The 17,627-nt window shown below is 45.1% G+C and overlaps 1 protein-coding gene across 1 annotated transcript in view; it reads left to right on the top strand.

The window, feature by feature from the left end:
* Positions 1-2,549: 2,549 nt before the first annotated feature.
* Positions 2,550-17,627, top strand: part of LOC137546917 (interleukin-5 receptor subunit alpha-like) — an 89,875-nt gene continuing 74,797 nt past the window's right edge. The window contains exon 1 of the mRNA XM_068269949.1: positions 2,550-2,567. The gene's annotated coding sequence lies outside the window, so the exon portion shown is untranslated. The remainder of the gene's footprint in view (positions 2,568-17,627) is intronic.

The raw sequence follows: 17,627 nt of genomic DNA, 5'->3' as shown, positions 1-17,627 counted from the left end.
CCTAATTGAGTACCTTGGGGTGTCTTCTTTGTAAAATGGGGTCATTTGTGGGGTTCCTATACTGCCCTGGCATTTTAGGGGCCCTAAACCGTGAGGAGTAGTCTTGAAACTAAATGTCTCAAAATGACCTGTGAAATCCTAAAGGTACTCATTGGACTTTGGGCCCCTTAGTGCAGTTAGGGTGCAAAAAAGTGCCACACATGTGGTATCACCGTACTCAGGAGAAGTAGTACAATGTGTTTTGGGGTGTATTTTTATACATACCCATGCTGAGTGGGAGAAATAACTCTGTAAATGTACAATTGTGTGTAAAAAAAATCAAAAAATTGTCATTTACAGAGATATTTCTCCCACCCAGCATGGGTATGTGTAAAAATACACCCCAAAACACATTGTACTACTTCTCCCGAGTATGGCGATACCATATGTGTGACACTTTTTTGCAGCCAAACTGCGCTAAGGGGCCCACAGTGCAATGACTACCTTTAGGCTTTACAGGGGTGCTTACAATTCCGCACCCCCCAAAATGCCAGGACAGTAAACACACCCCATAAATGACCCCATTTTGAAAAATAGACACTTCAAGGTATTCATTGAGGGGCATGTTGAGTCCATGGCAGATTTCATTTTTTTTGTTACAAGTTAGCAGAAATGGAAACCTTTTTTTTTTTTTTGTGACAAACTGTCATTTTCCGCTAACTTGTGACAAAAAATAAAATCTTCTATGAACTCACCATGCCTCTTAGTGAGTTCTTTGGGATGTCTTCTTTCCAAAATGGGGTTATTTGTGGGGTATTTATACTATCCTGGAATTTTAGCACCTCATGAAACATGACAGGTAGTCAGGAAAGTCAGAGATGCTTAAAAATGGGAAAATTCACTTTTGGCACCATAGTTTGTAAACGCTATAACTTTTTCCCAAACCAATAAATATACACTCAATGGTTTTTTTTAATCAAAAACATGTTTGTCCACATTTTTCGCGCTGCATGTATACAGAAATTTTACTTTATTTAAAAAATGTCAGCACAGAAAGTTAAAAAAAATCATTTTTTTGCCAAAATTCATGTCTTTTTTGATGAATATAATAAAAAGTAAAACTCGCAGCAGTAATCAAATAGCATCAAAAGAAAGCTGTATTAGTGAGAAGAAAAGGAGCCAAAATTCATTTAGGTGGTAGGTTGTATGACCGAGCAATAAACCGTTAAAGCTGCAGTGGTCTGAATGGAAAAAACAGCACTGGTCCTTAAAGAGTAACTGTTAGCCCCCAAATTGAAATTTAAAACACTATTGCAATGTTTTATTTATTATATAAGTGAGCCAAAAAGCCAATGTACAAGTTAAAAATCAATCTAATTTTGTTACTATCTAACCTTTTCTCCCAGCTCCGGACGCAAGCCGCAAATCAGATACTGTAGCATGCAGAGCATGCCTATGTCTGGCCGACCCCCCTCTCCCCCCCAGGACCAGGTGCCAATATATTCTCCCCACCGCAGCTGACCGCTCTGACACGGAGAGAGCGGCAGCACTTCCAGAGCAGCACCGCAGAGCAGCCAGCGCCGTGCATCTCTCTCACATGTGATTCTCTCACATGTGACTCGGCGGCGGCTGCTCTGCGGTGCTGCTCTGGAAGTGCTGCCGCTCTCTCTCCGTGTCAGAGCGGTCAGCTGCGGTGGGGAGAATATATTGGCACCTGGTCCTGGGGGGAGAGGGGGGTCGGCCAGACATAGGCATGCTCTGCATGCTACAGTATCTGATATGCGGCTTGCGTCCGGAGCTGGGGGAAAAGGTTAGATAGTAACAAAATTAGATTGATTTTTAACTTGTACATTGGCTTTTTGGCTCACTTATATAATAAATAAAACATTGCAATAGTGTTTTAAATTTCAATTTGGGGGCTAACAGTTACTCTTTAAGGGGGGGGGTAAAGGCTGAGTCCTCAAGTGGTTAAGGGCACCGTCTTTGACATGCGAGACCAGGGTTCAAATCCTGGCTAGGGTCAGTACCTATTCAGTAAGTAGTTCAAGGCAAGACTCCCTAACACTGCAGGGTGGCCTCTTGTGCGTGTCCCAGTGGCTGCAGCTCTTGAGCGCTTTGAGTCCAAAAAGAGCGCTATAGAAATGTTTGGATATTATCGGATATATAACGGTTCACAGACAGAGACAGATCCTAACAGCTGTGAATGCAAAATGTCTTTTTTTGTGTATGTGCCTATCTCGTAGAATAAATTATGTCAAATAGTAAAGGAACGTTTAACTCCGGTTTGCTTTGATTGAGATCTTACAGGATAAATGTGCTCTCCATAGTACTGTATATGTGTCTCTATACAAAGCATAGATTCTGAGCTGAAAAAAAATATATACCGTATGCCATTGATGCAAGGTTTACACAAGGGAATGAAAAATTGTGATTTGGAAGTATTTAATTAAAATATAAAGCTTTGGCTTCTATCTTCTTGTCTTCTCTTGCTGATTGGCATCTTTGAGGTTCTTCATGCAGAAGCTCCAGGTCTCCACCATTTATTCTTCAATGTCCCACAGAGTACTGAAAGGAAGTTTGCCTGCCAGGTATGTCGTTACATGTCCCTGGGTTTCCTCAGTGACTTTTAACGTTTATGATGATGTCCTTTTATGGCCAGGGATATCTGTCTACTAGACAGGAGTATGAAAAATGTATATCTGTTTATGTCCACATCACCGTTGTTTGCTCCATGTGTATTTCCCACAGTTCTGCTGAGTGACGATGTGACTTGAACTGTAAATTTCCAAATTTAGTGTAGTGCAGTGATTCAAAGGCAGTTCTGCCGGTTCTCTAAATTATTTCAATATGCGCCTAGAGTTTTTATGCATGCCTTGGGACTGAGCTGACTGTACAAGTAAACTGCTTTAGGCCCGGTTCACATTAGCGGTTGTTTGCCAAACGGACCGGATGACCTGACCGGATCCGGACCGGATCCAGATCGGAACCGTACGGTTCTGATCCGGATCCGATCCGGATCCGGTCAGGTTGCATCAGGTGTCCATCAGGATGCGATCCGGATCCGTTTGGCAAAAGTTACGTTAAAAACAAAAAAAATGTTGGGGTCTGGGAGGTCAGCAGAAGGGGGACCTGTGGAATCAGGCCCTCTGCTGTTTAGCACTCACCTCCACCTCCGACATGCTGCCAACATCTCCGGATCCGGATCCAGCTGTGCTGCTCCACTCCAAAATGCTTGCCCATGTGTCCCCATCCAATATCGCCGCAACAATCCCCATAGGAAGTGGGGTAGAACATCCGGATTTCTCAGCCAGTGTGTTGTGCGCTCTCCGGTTCCCATTGGTGTGTATTGGCCGGATGGTGCAGTCCGGCTCCGCCCCGGATACGGCTGCCGGAGGAGCCGGATGAAAAAATAGCGCATGTTGGAACGGAGGCCGGAGTCCGGATCCGGCCCGGATCCGGTCCGGCTCCGGTTCGGCAGAACGGACGCATGTGAACGGACGCATAGGCTTTCATTGCTATGCCGTGCGTCCGTTCCGTCCGTTCTGCAAGCGGTGCGGCTCCGGCACGGCGATTCCGGAGGGCCACCGCAAGTGTGAACCGGGCCTAAAAAGGCCATGTGTGCACTTAATGCCCTAAGCCACTAGTAGTGAATGATGGTGTCATTAAGCAACAATTATTTTTACATGGCTGTTATTTTCAGTTTTCCTTATGCTATGCCCATCATTTTACTATAATCATATAGACAGTTCACAGGAAGGAAGTGCATATCCACAGTAAAACTTTGTGCAAAACAGCTAAACTACTGGAAAGTAAAGGTTTTACTGTGGACATGCAATACTATCTTTCTCTTGTGAAATCATCTATATAATTACAACATACATCTTTTTTTTATGGCTAAAGAGGGCTATTCATTGCTAAAAATGAGTTCAATTTAACCACTTAAGTACCAGCGGTCTTTGACATCTTAAGGACCAGAGACCGCTGGTACCAGAAACGGTGGAACACCGATGAATCGCCGCACATACTCACCACATTTGCTGTCACATCGGGAACCTGGGCCACACACTCTGCCGTGTCTATGACTGCAGAGTTCCTGTGAGCCGGTCAGGAGCCGCTTTCATTGGCTCCTGACCCTGCCTATCAATGTAAGCCAATGGGAGCTGCTTACGTTGATAGACAGGGTCAGGAGCCAATGAAATCGGCTCCTGACCCACTCACAGGGTTCTGCCATTATAGAGACAGCAGAGCGAGTGAGCTGCGGTGGGGAGACAGCGGCGAGATCGGCGGGAGCGATGAAAGTGGCGAGAACGCACGGCATCGGTGGCTTGAAATCTAGGCAGCCAGGTAACCATCAAAACAGGGCGTAGATTTCAATCATTAACCACTTGCCGACCGCCCACAGCCGATGGGCGGCGGCAAAGTGGACGCCGAAAGGACCGCAATACGCCCAAGGGCGTTGTGTCCTTTCGGCTTTCCCGGGGGAGCGATCGCGTCATTGATGACGCGCGCTTCCCCCGGCAACTGGCTCCGCCCACCCGCTGCAACATCCCGTCGGCCATACGGAAGCGCTGGCGGGATGTTAACCCCCGATCCGCCACATCCAAAACGTATAACGCACTTTGTATTGTATACAAAGCGTATTATACAGGCTGCCTCCTGCCCTGGTGGTCACAGTGTCCGAGGGACCACCAGGGCAGGCTGCAGCCACCCTAGTCTGCACCCAAACACACTGATCTGCCCCCCCCGCCCCCTGATCGCCCACAGCACCCCTCAGACACCCCCCTGCCCACCCCCCAGACCACTGTTTGCACCCAATCACCCCCCTAATAACCCATCAATCACTCCCTAATTTTTTTTTAACTCCTTAAACTGCCCACTGGGGACTCCTGATCACCCCCTCACCCCTCAGATTCTCCCCAGACCCCCCCCCCCCCCGTGTACTGTATGCATCTATCCCCCCTGATCACCTGTCAATCACCTGTCAATCACCCGTCAATCACCCATCAATCACCCCCTGTCACTGCCACCCAACATTCTGTAATAACCCACTGATCACCTGTCATTCACCTGCCAATCACCTATCACCCATCAATCACCCCCTGTCACTGCCACTCATCAATCAGCCCCTAACCTGCCCCTTGCGGGCAATCTGATCACCCAACCACACCATTAGATCGCCCGCAAACCCGCCGTCAAATCACCTCCCAAGTGTATTGTTTACATCTGTTCTCTTCTCTAAACACCCACTAATTACCCATCAATCACCCATCAATCACCCTCTATCACCACCTGTCACTGTTACCTATCAGATCAGACCCTAATCTGCACCTTGCGGGCACCCAATCACCCGCCCACACGCTCAGATTGCCCTCAGACCCCCCTTATCAATTCGCCAGTGCATTAATTACATCTGTTCTTCCCTGTAATAACCCACTGATCACCTGTCATTCACCTGCCAATCACCTATCACCCATCAATCACCCCCTGTCACTGCCACTCATCAATCAGCCCCTAACCTGCCCCTTGCGGGCAATCTGATCACCCAACCACACCATTAGATCGCCCGCAAACCCGCCGTCAAATCACCTCCCAAGTGTATTGTTTACATCTGTTCTCTTCTCTAAACACCCACTAATTACCCATCAATCATCCCCTATCACCACCTGTCACTGTTACCTATCATATCAGACCCTAATCTGCCCCTTGCGGGCACCCAATCACCCGCCCACACGCTCATATTGCCCTCAGACCCCCCCTTATCAATTCGCCAGTGCATTAATTACATCTGTTCTTCCCTGTAATAACCCACTGATCACCTGTTAATCACCTGCCAATCACCTATCACCCATCAATCACCCCCTGTCACTGCCACCCATCAATCAGCTCCTAACCTGCCCCTTGCGGGCAATCTGATCACCCACTCACACCATTAGATCGCCCGCAGACCCGACGTCAGATCACCTCCCAAGTGCATTGTTTACATCTGTTCTCTTCTCTAAACACCTACTAATTACCCATCAATCACCCCCTATCACCACCTGTCACTGTTACCCATCCGATTAGACCCTAATCTGCCCCTTGTGGGCACCTAATCAACCGCCCACACGCTCAGATTGCCCTCAGACCCCCCCTTATCAATTCGCCAGTGCATTATTTACATCTGTTCTTCCCTGTAATAACCCACTGATCACCTGTCAATCACCTGTCAATCACCTATCAATCACCCATCAATCACCCCCTGTCACTGCCACCCATCAATCACCCCCTGTCACTGCCACCCATCAATCAGCCCCTAACCTGCCCCTTGCGGGCAATCTGATCACCCACCCACACCATCCGATCGCTTGCAGACCCGCTGTCAGATCACCTCCCAAGTGCATTGCATCTGTTCTCTCCTCTAAACACCCACTAATTACCCATCAATCACCCCCTGTCACCACCTGTCACTGCTACCCATCAGATTAGACCCCTATGTGCCCCTAGGGCACCCAATCACCCGCCCACACCCTCAGACCCCAGCCCTGATCACCTCGCCAGTGCATTGCTTGCATCTATTCCCCCCACTAATCACACCTTGAGACACCCATCAATCACCTCCTGTCACCACCTGTCACCCCCTAGCACACCTACCCATCAGATCAGGCCCTAATTTGCCCCATGTGGGCTCCTGATCACTCGGCCAAACCCTTAGATCCCCCTCAGACCCCCTTCCGATCACCTCCCCAGTGCATTGATTGCATCTACAGTATTTTCCCCTCTAACCACACCCTGAGACATCCATCAATCACCTCCTGTCACCCCCTAGCACTCCTATCCATCAGATCAGGCCCAATACAACCTGTCATCTAAAAGGCCACCCTGCTTATGACCGGTTCCACAAAATTCGCCTCCTCATAGACCACCTGTCATCAAAATGTGCAGATGCTTATACCCCTGAACAGTCATTTTGAGACATTTGGTTTCCATACTACTCACGGTTTTGGGCCCGTAAAATGCCAGGGCACTATAGTAACCCCACAAGTGACCCTTTTTTAGAAAAAAGACACCCAAGGTATTCTGTTAGGTGTATGACGAGTTCATAGAAGATTTTATTTTTTGTCAAAAGTTAGCGGAAATTGATTTTTATAGTTTTTTCACAAAGTGTCATTTTTCACTAACTTGTGACAAAAAATAAAATCTTCTATGAACTCACCATACACCTAACGGAATACCTTGGGGTGTCTACTTTCTAAAATGTGGTCACTTGTGGGGTTCCTATACTGCCCTGGCATTTTAGGGGCCCTAAACCGAGAGGAGTTGTCTAGAAAACAAATGCCTCAAAATGACCTGTGAATAGGATGTTGGGCCCCTTAGCGCACCTAGGCTGCAAAAAAGTGTCACACATGTCATATCGCCATAATCAGGAGAAGTAGTATAATGTGTTTTGGGGTGTATTTTTACACATACCCATGCTGGGTGGGAGAAATCTCTCTGTAAATGGACAATTGTGTGTAAAAAAAAATACACACAAATTTGGAGAGGATAAGGTTCCACAGATGCTGCCAGTGATGTATAGAGTAAAGATATATCAAAATCTATAAAAAGTATACATTTTATTGAAATTCTATTTAAAGATCACATAATGATTAAAAAGCTATGAGATGGCCATCTCCTCACACAGACCCCATGCACACCTCTAACACACATCACTGGCCAGGTAATGGTATAAGCTCACCGATAGTAGATGCGTGGAGAACTGTGTGCTAGGTCGACTGGACCTAGAATCTGGCCGGTGCCTTGTCTCAGCCGGATTGCTCCCACGGCTTCAGGGCGACACCAAAAGAAAGCAAGAGACGGCACACAAATGGCTGCAATATTCTGCTGTATTAGGAATAAGGTACACTACATGTTACGGATATAAAATCCTTCCTCAGGTGTATAACAGCAAATAAAAGTACAAACAGTGTTATATACATTCAGGGTAAGCCACCACACCCACTGTGGTTAACTCCACCCGTTGCAATTAACCCATTATAGTTTAATATCCATCAATAAACAATGTCCACCAATACACCACATCTTCACGGTCATATGGCACTCCAGACTGGCTACCAATGAATAACGAAACAAGACTGACCGTGTTCCAGGCACTTCCTGCTGTGGACTGCCACTAACCACCTAAAAAAAGGACATACAATCAACAACATGTATAGATATCTATAGCATTAAGAACAACGCACATCCTATTGGAACCAGACTCTGTACATAGCTTTATAAACAACATGATTTTAGCATTATAAAAAACATTTGAGAGGTAACCTCTCGTTCATGCCTCTCGGGGCCACCACATCAAGCATGTGGATCCACCTAGATTCCTTTTGTTTCAATCTTTTTTCCATGTCTCCCCCCCTACTGGATGGATTCATGGCTTCCAGAACGCACCACCTCAGCTGCGCCGCACCATGCCTCATAGCGTCAAAGTGCCTCGCAACTGAGGTGTCATAACTTTTGCGTTCACCCTCCGCATATCTGGTAATGGCTCTCTTGTGTTCCTGTATTCTCGTCCTGACCGGCCTCGTGGTCTCACCCACATACATTAGCCCACAAGGGCATTTGAGCCCGTAGACCACCCAGGGTGTAGAACAATAGTGTCTCCCCTTAATCTTTATCCTACGTCCTGTATGGGGATGACAGACGGCTTCTCCTTTAATAATGCCATTGCATACATTGCAATTGAGGCACGGGTACGTCCCCGCTTTACCCATGCTCACCTCACTCACTATGGGGGCCGTGTCTGTGTGTCTCACACTATCTTGAATCGTTTTGCCCCTCCTAATGGCAAACACGGGCTCCTCTTTAAAGAGAGGTCCTAACTCCTTATCTGCACTCAACAGGGGCCAAAATCTGCGGATGGACTGTTTAATCAATTCGGTGTTCTTACCTAAACCAGTGACAAAAGGAATCCCCTTAGTCCCCTTCCTTCTAGTGGAACTCTGCAGTAAGGTGGACCTGTCTATAGCCAAAACTTCTTGTTTGACCTTTTCGATTCTTGCACTATCGTACCCCTTCTGTGTGAACTTGAGACCTATCGAATGACTAGCCCGACAGTAATCTTCATTGTTAGTGCAAATGCGTCTTGCCCTGAGGAATTGCCCCCTTGGAATGGCCTTAACCACATACCAATGGTATAAGCTCATGTGGATGTACTGAAATGATTCAGCACTAGATCGCTGTGAGAGGGGCAGTCCAGAACGAACACTGCAACATAGAGCACTTTGCGGTCCAAAGCAAAGACACAAGCAGGCTGGCAAAGATGTGGAAAAAGCAGACAGCGTAGCTTAAGCCATGCAACACACTGTATCAGTCAAAATCCCCATATGGGTATTGCCTGTATCTCACCCTCCTGCGATCCATGTGTGTCCAAGGGTGCCGGCGACTGGTCTCTCAAGGCGGTTAACCAACTGGTTGCCCCGCTGGTGTGCATGAAGCTTGCAGTGTCATGGCTGTAGATGTCCACTGGTATGGTGATGTGCCCGAGAGGTGCACGAACACGTGCTGCGGTGCCAGTCCCGGTATGCTGGAAGCGCTCAAAGCGTGGATCAAATGCTGTGCAATGTCCCCCAACATGGTGCAGTAGAGCTGGGTGAGCCCAGGGGTCTGGGGGAGGAGACGGCGTCTCATACAGGCAAAAACTTGTCATTTACAGAGATATTTCTCCCACCCAGCATGGGTATGTGTAAAAATACACCACAAAACACATTATACTACTTCTCCTGAGTACAGCGGTACCACCCTAAGTGCGCTAAGGGGCCCAAAGTCCAATGAGTACCTTTAGGATTTCACAGGTCATTTTGCGACATTTGGTTTCAAGACTACTCCTCACGGTTTAGGGCCCCTAAAATGCCAGGGCAGTATAGGAACCCCACAAATGACCCCATTTTAGAAAGAAGACACCCAAAGGTATTCCGTTAGGAGTATGGTGAGTTCATAGAAGATTTTATTTTTTGTCACAAGTTAGCGGAAAATGACACTTTGTGAAAAAAAACAATTAAAATCAATTTCCGCTTACTTGTGACAAAAAATAAAATCTTCTATGAACTCACCATACTCCTAACGGAATACCTTGGGGTGTCTTCTTTCTAAAATGGGGTCATTTGTGGGGTTCCTATACTGCCCTGGCATTTTAGGGGCACTAAACCGTGAGGAGTAGTCTTGATACCAAATGTCGCAAAATTACCTGTGAAATCCTAAAGGTACTCATTGGACTTTGGGCCCCTTAGCGCAGTTAGGGTGCAAAAAAGTGCCACACATGTGGTATCGCCGTACTCAGGAGAAGTAGTATAATGTGTTTTGGGGTGTATTTTTACACATACCCATGCTGAGTGGGAGAAATATCTCTGTAAATGGACAATTGTGTGTAAAAAAAATAAAAAAATTGTCATTTACAGAGATATTTCTCCCACCCAGCATGGGTATGTGTAAAAATACACCCCAAAACACATTATACTGCTTCTCCTGAGTACGGCAATACCACATGTGTGGCACTTTTTTGCAGCCTAACTGAGCTAAGGGGCCCAAAGTCCAATAAGCACCTTTAGGCTTTACAGGGGTGCTTACAATTTAGCACTCACCAAAATGCAAGGACAGTAAACACACCCCACAAATGACCCCATTTTGGAAAGTAGACCTTTCAAGGTATTCAGAGAGGAGCATAGTGAGTCCGTGGCAGATTTCATTTTTTTTTGTCGCAAGTTAGAAGAAATGGAAACTTTTTTTTTTGGTCACAAAGTGTCATTTTCCGCTAACTTGTGACAAAAAATAAAATCTTCTATGAACTCACCATGCCTCTCAGTGAATACTTTGGAATGTCTTCTTTCCAAAATGGGGTCATTTGGGGGATATTTATACTATCCTGGAATTTTAGCACCTTAATGAAACATGACAGGTGCTCAGAAAAGTCAGTGATGCTTCAAAATGGGAAAATTCACTTTTGGCACCATAGTTTGTAAACGCTATAACTTTTACCCAATCCAATAAATATACACTGAATGGTTTTTTTTTTATCAAAGACATGTAGCAGAATAACTTTCGTGCTCAAATGTATAGGAAATTTTACTTTATTTGAAAAATATCAGCACAGAAAGTTAAAAAAGTCATTTTTTGACAAAATTCATGTCTTTTTTGATGAATATAATAAAAACTAAAACTCGCAGCAGCAATCAAATAGCACCAAAAGAAAGCTATATTAGTGACAGGAAAAGGAGGTAAAATTAATTTAGGTGGTAGGTTGTATGACCGAGCAATAAACCGTGAAAACTGCAGTGGTCTGAATGGAGAAAAAGGCTCTGGTCCTTAAGGGGTAGAAAGACTGTGGTCCTCAAGTGGTTAAAGTGAACCTCCGGACTAAAAATCTACTCAGCAGCACTGAAAAGGCTTGGTGTTTCTTTAACAGTTTCACAGCATCAGAACTTTGTTTTTCTTACCAAAGCATCATTTTAGCTGCATTTTTAGCTAAGCTCCACCCATCAAAGAAAAAAAGCCCAGGTTTTTTTTCCCTGATGCTGTGCAGAGCATGATGGGATTTCCTATGTTGTTATTCACGTTGCCTAGCAACTGGGAGAGGTGCTCAGGACACAGGACAGTTGGAACTGTGTCTCATGTTCCCTGTCACATCCTTTCAACAAAAAAGATGGCTGCCTTCATGAAATCAAACATTTGCCTGTTATTTTAAAACAGTGTGGGTAAGAGATTATATTACCTATCTATTTTAATTAACATAACTAATGTAACTTAATGACAGTATGTTTGTTTAGGCTGGAGTTCCTCTTTAAGGTCCTAAAGTAGATAAAATGTAAACTTTTATTTTTGCCACAGACGTCCTTTAAAGGAAACGTGAGATGGGAGTGGGGGGAGAGGGAATAGAAAAAATGGCCCCCGACTGAAGGAATTATCAGGCCTTATAGCTGAGGATCCAGGTAGGGCGGGAGGATGGCGAGGGAGCAATCAGTGGGTTGAAGGGAGCCCCAGGTATCATGGGCATCCACACATTGGGCAAAATGGGGCATGCGCCCCCCCCCCCCCGGCGGGGACAGCGGCTGGGAGGGGGGCCAGACCCCCCACCTCCCTCACCTGGGTCTCCTCCTTCTGGCGCTTCCCCCCTCCAAATTAGGGTCTGGCCCCCCTCCCTGCCACTGTCCCTCCTTACAAGCTTCCCCCATACTGGGGGCAACTATGCTATACTGGGGGTGACTATACTAGCTATACTGGGGGCGACTATACTACCTACACTGGGGGCATCTATACTAATACTGGGGCAACTACACTACCTACACTGGGGGCAACTATACTAGCTGTACTGGGGGCAACTATAATCTCTCTGCTTTTCTGATGTCGTTTTCTGCTGTCACTCTCTCTTTCTGCCTTTCTGCTGTCTCTTTCTTTCTGCTGTCCCTCTTTCTCTGCCTCTCAACTCTCTCTCTCTCTGCTGTGTCTCCTTCTCTGCCTTTCTGCTGTCTCTCTTTCTCTGCCTCTCAACTCTCTCTCTCTCTGCTGTCTCTCTCTCTCTCTGCCTTTCTGCTCTCTCTCTCTCTCTCTCTGCCTTTCTGCTGTCTTTCTCTCTCTCTGCGTCTATGCGGTCTCTCTCTCTCTGCCTTTCTGCTGTCTCTATCTGCATTTCTGCTGTTTCTCTCTCTGCCTTTCTGCTGTCTCTTTCTCTGTCTCTGCCTTTCTGCTGTCTCTCCCTCTCTCTCTCTCTCTGCCTTTCTGCTCTCTCTCTCTCTCTCTCTCTCTGCCTTTCTGCTGTGTCTCTCTCTCTCTCTGCCTTTCTGCTCTCTCTCTCAATGCCTTTCTACTCGCACTCTCTCTTTCTCTCTCCCTCTCTCTCTCAGCCTTTCTGCTATCTCTCTCTCCGTCTTTCTGCTGTCTCTCTCTTTCTGCCTTTCTACAAAATCTGGGGGGTGGCTTAATGCTACACAGGGGGCATGGCTTAAGTTTCCCTGTCACTACCTAAACTGGGGGGCACCTGTGTCGGAGGCACTCGCAATCTAATCCCTACCATAGCCCTAGTCTAATGTCCCACCATTGCTAAGTTCATGTACATTTTGCTCCACCTGTGACCACACCCACATCGTGGTTCATGGCCAGGCCCATTTTTCGGCTCCAGGCGTAATGCCAGACCTGGCCTTTTGTATGACTAGAATCATGCTTTTTATCTGCCCCTGAGTAGTTGTCATATTAATATTACCAATGATTACATTTTTACACAGCCAATCAATGTTTGTTTGTTTGTTTGTATTTGGTCATCATTGAGGAAGTCAGAAGTTTACCTTCGATTGCCAAACCTTTGTATATGTAATGAGGTTGATTAGCAAACAAACAGGGCTGCTAGGAAAGAGCATGATGAGTCAGGGTGTTGCATACTTCCTCCTCTATAAGGGCTCTTTCACACTAGACAACACGTGCACAAATGTGATTTTGGGCATGCATTTCTGAAGCATGATATGCACAGCAGGGTCCATTACAGTGTGAACATTGGTGGCCGAAACATTGGTACAATATACCCGAAATTGCATGCATCGTGTGACGAAGTGTTCCTTGGCATGTCGCATTACAATGCATGGGAACACTTTCTGTACTGTTAATGTATTTTTATGTCACCATGCGTGTTGTGCATAATGTGGGGTGCGTCATAACTGCCAGCACCACACATAAGTGTGAAAGGGCCCATATACATGAAAGAATACACTGATTGGCTTTCACCCAATTTAATTTTTTTCCAGTAAAATGTTCATGATGATGAACATTCTATGATGAACAAGGGAGGGGAAACAATCATAGCTGGATCATCCACCAGGTAACTACGCAGGTGCTTGAGGCTTAGTTAAGGGGCCCACCTGCCACCTGACTGACCTCTCTCCACTTTATTTTAACAAAAGGACCACATTAATTAATCTACTACCTTACCTAGGGCCCTGTTACATCTTAATCCATCTCTGGAAACAATCACTATTTGTCTGCTTAACAGAAGAGGTCTAGGTAAGAAAGATGGGAGAAAGGCTTTGCAGTTTTCCTAGAAATATGTGCAGTGCTGCCCATAATTATTCATACCCCTGGCAAATTTTGACTTAAAGTTACTTTTATTCAACCAGCAAGTAATTTTTTGACGGGAAATGACATAGGTGTCTCCCAAAAGATAATAAGACTGTGTACAAGAGGCATTATTGTGGGGAAAAAAAACATTTCTCAGCTTTTATTTACATTTGAGCAAAAAGTGTCCAGTCCAAAATTATTCATACCCTTCCCAATAATCAATAGAAAAGCCTTTATTGGCTATTACAGCAATCAAACGCTTCCTATAATTGCAGACGAGCTTTTTGCATGTCTCCACAGGTATTTTTGCCCATTCATCTTTAGCAGTAAGTCCCAAATCTTTAAAGAAAACCTGTAACGAAAAAAAGTTCGCCTTGGGGGTTCTTACCTCAGGTGGGGAAAGCCTCCGGATCCGATCGAGGCTTCCCCCATCCTCCTGTGTCCCACGGCGGCCTCGCTGTACCCCTCCATATAGCGGGGATGTAAATATTTACCTTCTCGGCTCTAACGCAGGCGCAGTATCGGCTCTATGCTCGGAGATAGGCGTAAATAGCAGATCGCTGTCGGTCCGCTCTACTGCGCAGGTGCAAGTCTCCTGCGTCTGTGCAGTAGAGCAGACCCGACGGAGATCGGCTATTTCCGCCTATCTCCGTGCTGAGAGCCGCAACAGCGCCCCGCTGGAGCCAGGGAAGGTAAATAAATTGGTGCTTATCAGCGCTTGTCAGGCTTGTCGGGGGCGGATTCTGGGATGCTTCGGGGGAGCCAGCGCTGGACTGCCTGCAGCTACATCTTATCTGGAAAAGTGGTGTCCTCCTTGGTCTGCATCCATGGAACCCAGCAGTTTGCAGTGTCCGTTGGATTGTCTGCCTTGAGACATTACCACCAACAGAGCCCAGATTCACCAGGATGGCCTTGGCGGTGATCCTTGGATTCTTCTTCACCTCTCTCACTATCCTCCTGGCCAGCACAGGTGTCACTTTGGGCTTTCGACCACATCCTCTGAGATTTTCCACAGTGCGGAACATTTTGTATTTTTTTTAATAATACTTTGCACTGTAGCCACTGGAACTTGAAAACATTTAGAAATGTCCTTGTAGCCCTTTCCTGACTTGATAGCAGCCACAATGCGCAGCCGCAGGTCCTCAATGGGCTGCTTTGTCTTAGCCATGACTGTCCACAAACCAACTGCAGAGAGCTGCTGTTTTTCACCTGTTGAGTTGATTAAAGCAGCTGTTCCCAATTAATCAGGTTAATTAGGATGCTTAAGAACAGCTTGGACTACTTGGAATGGTATATAACTTTGGACTTTCCCACAGACTGTGACAGTTTGTGAAGGGTATGAATAATTTTGGGCTGGACACGTTTTGCTCAAATGTAAATAAGAGCGGAGAATTTTTTTTCTTCCACAACAATATCTCTTGTACATCGTCTTATTATCTTTTGGGAAAAACCTGTGTCATTCCCTGTCAATGACATAGGTATGAATAATTATGGGCAGCACTGTATACGGATAGCGCAGAAAGTAGATAAGTAGGCAATTTTGAAGAGATAGATTATAAAAACTTGTTTACCCATTTCAGCCCTCAGTTGTTTTTCACCTTATGCATCCGAGCAATTTTCACCTCCGATTGATTCGCCAATAACTTTATCACTAATTATCACAATGAATTTACTATATCTTGTTTTTTCTGCCACTAATTAGGCTTTCTTTGGGTGGTACATTTTGTTAAAGAACAAGCGACACCCATGCTAACCTAGTAATAAAAAACATATATATAAGAAGATAAATACTACTTCTACTCACATAACAGATGTATTGTGCTATCCACGTAATGATTCCTGTGAATTTTATAAATGAAAAGCAGAGAATCCTACTGCAGGCAGTGGCCATTTTGCCAAGCTAATGCTGACATCATATCCTTCCTGATCCCCCCCCCCCCTCCCTTCTCTTGCTCATTGTGTATTCATTAGCTGCCCTCCTCCCAGAGTCTTTTTTTTTATTTACACATCCAATCACTGAGTCACCTCAGCCTTGCTTGTAAACACAAGTGATCAGCTAGGCAGGGAAATAAATGGAAGAGGAGGAATATATTATAGATAAAAAGAACTCCCAGCATTCAACTTTTTGGCACTGTTTGGCACTAGGGCCAGTGCTCCTAAAGTATGTGATAACTCCAAACTATAACAGCAGAAAAAGTTTTGAATGCAGGATCAGCATCTTTATCACTTAATACACTCAGACCAGTTGCTGTTGAAATTTGATTTTTATTGGTGACAATACCGCTTTAAGAATTACTTTTTTCTAAATGCATTTTAACAGGAGTATTTTAACAGGAGTATTTTATTTGGAAATAAAGGTGCATTTTTTCAGTGTTGCATCCATCACTATTTACAAGCTTATAATATAAAAAATATTAGTAATACACCCTCTTCACATACATATGAAAAAAGTTCAGACCCTTAGGTAACTATATATGTTTGTTTTTTTAATTGTAATCTTTTTTTTTTTCATTGAAAATTGTATTTGGGTAATTCTTGGTGTGGGAGGTAAACAGTTAATTTTAAATGTAATAATATGTGTTTATTTAATAAAAAATGAATGTGGATGTAGTTTTACTATTTGGCCACAAGATGGCCACAGTCAAAAAAAAATTTTTTTTAGTCCGCTTCCAGGAAGTATAGGGAGGACGGGAAACTTTTTTTTCTCAGAAAGACTGCGGCTTCTGATAAGAAGTGTTTCTGCAGGGAACTTAGATCAATGAATGGGAACATAGCAATGAATGGGAACTATGTTGGCTAACGGGGGCAGCACGGGAGTGCGCATGGGAGCGTGCAGTAGCGCTACACCAGCGGCCTGGACGTGACAATCACGTCCAAGCAGCTAAATGGTTAAAATAGAAAAGGTAGTGGAAAGTCTAGTTGTACAAGGGAAGGAGTTTCAGAGTGTGGACTCTACAGAGGTCTACGGGACTCTACAGAGGTTTTAAAGGCATGAATAGTAAGAAAGGAAAGGGTGTTTATGGGTATATTTTTGAGTAAAGCTACACATACAGTATACGGGGGTCTGCAGTTGTGAACTGATTTAAAGTGTATTTTGCATGTAAGGTAGGAGTACAAATTCTGATGTTGGCACAGCAGTATACAATGGAGGGTTTTAACTGTTTTACCCAGGTCCATATAGTATCCAATCACCATGCTATGCATGCTCTGACTAAAGATACATATGCATTAATTGAAGAAAAGGAACGTTGGTCAGCACTGCATGCATAAACGGTTTATTTCATTGTCAAGGTGCAATCAGCAGCATTCCAAATACTAAGGAATAGAAGGATGTGTATACCGCTACACTCTGGCAATGGACAGAGCTGGACCTGGGCGGCCTGGGCCAAATGGTAAACTGGTAGAAGGAAGTAGTAGGTCCGCTTCAATGTCTCAAGAGTTTATTCAGGACTTATGCCATACAGATAGACATGCGCAATGTGCAGGTCTATCTGTAACTGCACAATGTGCATGTCTATCTGTATGGGATAAGTCCTGAATAAACTCTTGAGACATTGAAGTGGACCTACTCCTTCCTTCTA

The sequence above is a fragment of the Hyperolius riggenbachi genome, chromosome 2 (assembly GCF_040937935.1).
Source record: "Hyperolius riggenbachi isolate aHypRig1 chromosome 2, aHypRig1.pri, whole genome shotgun sequence".
NCBI lineage: Eukaryota > Metazoa > Chordata > Amphibia > Anura > Hyperoliidae > Hyperolius > Hyperolius riggenbachi.
This window is presented reverse-complemented; position numbering and strand designations above follow the sequence as displayed.